Raw genomic sequence first — 6997 nt, forward strand, 5'->3', positions numbered from 1 at the left:
TTATGTTATACAATACATGCATGTTTTGTTCAATCAAGTTCATATTTATATCAAAAACCAGCTTTTTACATTAGCATGTGACGTTCAGAACTAGCATACCCCCCGCAAACTTCCGGGGAATTCGCTAACATTTTACTAAATTACTCACGATAAACGTTCACAAAAAGCATAACAATTATTTTAAGAATTATAGATACAGACCTCCTCTATGCACTCGATATGTCCGATTTTAAAATAGCTTTTTGGTGAAAGCACATTTTGCAATATTCTAAGTACATAGCCCAGGCATCACGGGCTCGCTATTTAGACACCCGGCAAGTTTAGCACTCACCATAATCATATTTACTATTATAAAAGTTTGATTACCTTTTGTTGTCTTCGTCAGAATGCACACCCAGGACTCCTACTTCAATAACAAATGTTGGTTTGGTCCAAAATAATCCATCGTTATATCCGAATAGCGGCGTTTTGTTCGTGCGTTCCAGACACTATCCGAAATAGTAAAGAAGTGTCGCGCGCATGGCGCAATTCGTGACAATAAAATTCTAAATATTCCATTACCGTACTTCGAAGCATGTCAACCGCTGTTTAAAATCTATTTTTACGCCATTTTTCTCGTAGAAAAGCGATAATATTCCGACAGGGAATCTCCTTTTCGGCAAACAGAGGAAAAAATCCCAAAGGCGGGGGCGGTCGGGTCACGCGCATAAGCCCAGAGTCCCTTGATCGGCCACTTGAGAAAGGCGATAATGTGTTTCAGCCTGGGGCTGGAATGACGACATTCTGTTTTTTCCCGGGCTCTGAGCGCCTATGGACGACGTGGGAAGTGTCACGTTAGAGCAGAGATCCTTAGTAAATGATAGAGATGGAAAAGAAGTTCAAGAAATGGTCAGACAGGCCACTTCCTGTAAAGGAATCTCTCAGGTTTTGACCTGCCATTTGAGTTCTGTTATACTCACAGACACCATTCAAACAGTTTTAGAAAATTTACAGTGTTTTCTATCCATATGTAATAAGTATATGCATATTCTAGTTACTGGGTAGGAGTGGTAACCAGATTAAATCGGGTATGTTTTTTATCCAGCCGTGTCAATACTGCCCCCTAGCCCTAACAGGATAAACCAAAGCCCCTGAACTCTCGTGTATTTTCAGCACTATGCAATGATATGGGCAGCGACCATGTAACGCTTTTACAACATACAGTAGTGCGCTGGTTATCAAGGAGGAAAGTATTGACACATTTCTTTGAATTGAGAGACGAGCTTAAAGTTGTCTTTACTGACCATAATTTTCACTTGTCTGACCACTTGCATGATGACGAGTTTCTCACACGACTGGCCTATCTGGGTGATGTTTTTTCTCGCCTGAATGATCTGAATCTAGGATTACAGGGACTCTCCGCAACTATATTCAATGTGTGGGATGAAATTGAGGCTATGATTAAGAAGTTGGAGCTCTTCTCTGTCTGCATTAACAAGGACAACACACAGGTCTTTCCATTATTGTATGATTTTTTTGTGTGCAAATGAACTCAAGCTTACGGACAATGTCAGATGTGATATAGTGAAGCACCTGAGTGAGTTGAGTTGGGCAAGTACTTTCCTGAAACGGACGACACAAACATCTGGATTCGTTATCCCTTTCATGCCCTGCCTCCAGTCCACTTACCGATATTTGAACAAGAGAGCCTCATCGAAATTGCAACCAGCGGTTCTGTGAAAATGTAACTTAATCAGAAACCACTGCCAGATTTCTGGATTGGGCTGCACTCAGAGTTTCTTTCTTGGCAAATCACACTGTTAAGACACTGATGACCTTTGCAGCCACTTAATTATGTGAGAGTGGATTCTCGGCCCTCACAAGCATGAAAACTAAATACAGGTACAGACTGTGTGGAAAATGATTTAAGACTGAGACTCTCTCCAATACAATCCAACATTGCAGAGTTATGAGCATCCTTTCAAGCACATCCTTCTCATTAACCTGTGGTGAGTTATTCACAATTTTCGATGAACAAATAAGGTTTTATATGAAGATGGTTAAATAAAGAGCAACATTATTGATTATTATTATTTGTGCCCTGGTCCTATAAGAGCTCTTTGCCACTTCCCACGAGCCGGGTTGTGACAAAAACTCACAGTCATTCTTATGTTTAATAAATGTATCGTATAGTGTGTTTGTGGCAGGCTTACAATGATGGCAAAAAAGAACATTTGAGAGTGCGCTGATCCTGGTGCTAGAGGGGGTACGGAGCTGGAGGTTTAATGTTTGAACGGGTACGGGACTATAAAATGTTTGGGAACCACTGGTCTGTAGGATACACAGGTCAACATGCAGTAGTCTGTAGAGGATACACAGGTCAACATGCAGTAGTCTGTAGAGGATACACAGGTCAACATGCAGTAGTCTGTCTAGAGGATACACAGGTCAACATGCAGTAGTCTGTCTGGAGGATACACAGGTCAACATGCAGTAGTCTGTCTAGAGGATACACAGGTCAACATGCAGTAGTCTGTCTAGAGGATACACAGGTCAACATGCAGTAGTCTGTCTAGAGGATACACAGGTCAACATGCAGTAGTCTGTAGAGGATACACAGGTCAACATGCAGTAGTCTGTCTGGAGGATACACAGGTCAACATGCAGTAGTCTGTCTAGAGGATACACAGGTCAACATGCAGTAGTCTGTCTAGAGGATACACAGGTCAACATGCAGTAGTCTGTAGAGGATACACAGGTCAACATGCAGTAGTCTGTAGAGGATACACAGGTCAACATGCAGTAGTCTGTAGAGGATACACAGGTCAACATGCAGTAGTCTGTCTAGAGGATACACAGGTCAACATGCAGTAGTCTGTAGAGGATACACAGGTCAACATGTAGTAGTCTGTAGAGGATACACAGGTCAACATGCAGTAGTCTGTAGAGGATACACAGGTCAACATGCAGTAGTCTGTAGAGGATACACAGGTCAACATGCAGTAGTCTGTCTAGAGGATACACAGGTCAACATGCAGTAGTCTGTAGAGGATACACAGGTCAACATGCAGTAGTCTGTAGAGGATACACAGGTCAACATGCAGTAGTCTGTGAGGATACACAGGTCAACGTGCAGTAGTCTGTAGAGGATACACAGGTCAACATGCAGTAGTCTGTAGAGGATACACAGGTCAACATGCAGTAGTCTGTAGAGGATACACAGGTCAACATGCAGTAGTCTGTAGAGGATACACAGGTCAACATGCAGTAGTCTGTAGAGGATACACAGGTCAACATGCAGTAGTCTGTCTAGAGGATACACAGGTCAACATGCAGTAGTCTGTCTAGAGGATACACAGGTCAACATGCAGTAGTCTGTAGAGGATACACAGGTCAACATGCAGTAGTCTGTCTGGAGGATACACAGGTCAACATGCAGTAGTCTGTCTAGAGGATACACAGGTCAACATGCAGTAGTCTGTCTGGAGGATACACAGGTCAACATGCAGTAGTCTGTAGAGGATACACAGGTCAACATGCAGTAGTCTGTAGAGGATACACAGGTCAACATGCAGTAGTCTGTCTGGAGGATACACAGGTCAACATGCAGTAGTCTGTAGAGGATACACAGGTCAACATGCAGTAGTCTGTCTAGAGGATACACAGGTCAACATGCAGTAGTCTGTCTAGAGGATACACAGGTCAACATGCAGTAGTCTGCTAGAGGATACACAGGTCAACATGCAGTAGTCTGTAGAGGATACACAGGTCAACATGCAGTAGTCTGTCTAGAGGATACACAGGTCAACATGCAGTAGTCTGTAGAGGATACACAGGTCAACGTGCAGTAGTCTGTAGAGGATACACAGGTCAACATGCAGTAGTCTGTAGAGTATACACAGGTCAACATGCAGTAGTCTGTAGAGGATACACAGGTCAACATGCAGTAGTCTGTAGAGGATACACAGGTCAACATGCAGTAGTCTGTAGAGGATACACAGGTCAACATGCAGTAGTCTGTAGAGGATACACAGGTCAACATGCAGTAGTCTGTAGAGGATACACAGGTCAACATGCAGTAGTCTGTAGAGGATACACAGGTCAACATGCAGTAGTCTGTAGAGGATACACAGGTCAACATGCAGTAGTCTGTAGAGGATACACAGGTCAACATGCAGTAGTCTGTAGAGGATACACAGGTCAACATGCAGTAGTCTGTAGAGGATACACAGGTCAACATGCAGTAGTCTGTAGAGGATACACAGGTCAACATGCAGTAGTCTGTAGAGGATACACAGGTCAACATGCAGTAGTCTGTCTAGAGGATACACAGGTCAACATGCAGTAGTCTGTAGAGGATACACAGGTCAACATGCAGTAGTCTGTCTAGAGGATACACAGGTCAACATGCAGTAGTCTGTAGAGTATACACAGGTCAACATGCAGTAGTCTGTCTAGAGGATACACAGGTCAACATGCAGTAGTCTGTAGAGGATACACAGGTCAACATGCAGTAGTCTGCTAGAGGATACACAGGTCAACATGCAGTAGTCTGTCTAGAGGATACACAGGTCAACGTGCAGTAGTCTGTCTAGAGGATACACAGGTCAACATGCAGTAGTCTGTCTAGAGGATACACAGGTCAACATGCAGTAGTCTGTAGAGTATACACAGGTCAACATGCAGTAGTCTGTAGAGTATACACAGGTCAACATGCAGTAGTCTGTAGAGGATACACAGGTCAACATGCAGTAGTCTGTAGAGGATACACAGGTCAACATGCAGTAGTCTGTCTAGAGGATACACAGGTCAACGTGCAGTAGTCTGTAGAGGATACACAGGTCAACATGCAGTAGTCTGTAGAGGATACACAGGTCAACGTGCAGTAGTCTGTCTAGAGGATACACAGGTCAACATGCAGTAGTCTGTCTAGAGGATACACAGGTCAACATGCAGTAGTCTGTCTAGAGGATACACAGGTCAACATGCAGTAGTCTGTAGAGGATACACAGGTCAACATGCAGTAGTCTGTAGAGGATACACAGGTCAACATGCAGTAGTCTGTCTGGAGGATACACAGGTCACCCTTGGGTCATGGCTTAATACTGGATCCTGGCCCATCGATCCTGACTGATTTCACTTGGCTTATGGCTTAATACTGGATCCTGGCCCGTCTGTCCTGGCTGATTTCCCTTGGGTCATGGCTTAATACTGGATCGTGGTCCGTCTGTCCTGGCAGATTTCCCTTGGGTCATACCTTAATACTGGATCCTGGCCCATCCATCCTGACTGATTTCACTTGGCTTATGGCTCAATACTGGACCCTGGCCCGTTGGTCCTGGCTGATTGCCCTTGGCTTATGGCTTAATACTGGATCGTGGTCCGTCTGTCCTGGCTGATTTCCCTTGGGTCATAGCTTAATACTGGATCCTGGCCCATCCATCCTGACTGATTTCACTTGGCTTATGGCTCAATACTGGACCCTGGCCCGTCGGTCCTGGCTGATTTCCCTTGGCTTATGGCTTAATACCGGATCCTGGCCCATCGGTTCTGGCTGATTTCCCTCAGGTCATGGTTTAATACTGGATCCTGGCCCATCAGTCCTGGCTGATTTCCCTCAGGTCATGGTTTAATACCGGATCCTGGCCCATCGGTTCTGGCTGATTTCCCTCAGGTCATGGTTTAATACCGGATCCTGGCCCATCGGTTCTGGCTGATTTCCCTCAGGTCATGGTTTAATACTGGATCCTGGCCCATCAGTCCTGGCTGATTTCCCTCAGATCATGGTTTAATACTGGATCCTGGCCCATCAGTCCTGGCTGATTTCCCTCAGGTCATGGTTTAATACTGGATCCTGGCCCATCAGTCCTGGCTGATTTCCCTCAGGTCATGGTTTAATACTGGATCCTGGCCCATCAGTCCTGGCTGATTTCCCTCAGGTCATGGTTTAATACTGGATCCTGGCCCATCAGTCCTGGCTGATTTCCCTCAGGTCATGGTTTAATACTGGATCCTGGCCCATCAGTCCTGGCTGATTTCCCTCAGGTCATGGTTTAATACTGGATCCTGGCCCATCAGTCCTGGCTGATTTCCCTCAGGTCATGGTTTAATACTGGATCCTGGCCCATCAGTCCTGGCTGATTTCCCTCAGGTCATGGTTTAATACTGGATCCTGGCCCATCAGTCCTGGCTGATTTCCCTCAGGTCATGGTTTAATACTGGATCCTGACCCGGAAAATTGATCTGTGTGTTTACTTGTGGATCATAGGATGTCCCAAATGGCACCCTATTGCCTAATACTCTGGTCAGAAGTAAAGTACTACGTCAGTGGAGGCTGCTGAGGGGAGGATGGTTCATAATAGTGTCTGAGAGAGAATGGAATGGAATCAAACACATAGAAACCATGTGTTTTATACAATCACCACGAGCCCGTCCTCCACCACTAAGATGCCACCAACCTCCTGTGCTATAAAGGGAACATGGTGCCATTTGGGATGCTAGGTGCTTTATGAAACACAAGGGTGGTGGGACATACAGCTAGAGGTAGTAAACCAGAGGGAGAGGAGGCTGTGTTGGAGTACAGGGGTGGTGGGACATACAGCTAGAGGTAGTAAACCAGAGGTAGAGGAAGCTGTGTTGGAGTACAGGGGTGGTGGGACATACAGCTAGAGGTAGTAAACCAGAGGTAGAGGAGGCTGTGTTGGAGTACAGGGGTGGTGGGACATACAGCTAGAGGTAGTAAACCAGAGGTAGAGGAGGCTGTGTTGGAGTACAGGGGTGGTGGGACATACAGCTAGAGGTAGTAAACCAGAGGTAGAGGAGGCTGTGTTGGAGTACAGGGGTGGTGGGACATACAGCTAGAGGTAGTAAACCAGAGGTAGAGGAGGCTGTGTTGGAGTACAGGGGTGGTGGGACATACAGCTAGAGGTAGTAAACCAGAGGTAGAGGAGGCTGTGTTGGAGTACAGGGGTGGTGGGACATACAGCTAGAGGTAGTAAACCAGAGGTAGAGGAGGCTG

The sequence above is a fragment of the Salmo salar genome, chromosome 08 (genome assembly GCF_965601325.2).
Source record: "Salmo salar chromosome 08, fSalSal1, whole genome shotgun sequence".
NCBI lineage: Eukaryota > Metazoa > Chordata > Actinopteri > Salmoniformes > Salmonidae > Salmo > Salmo salar.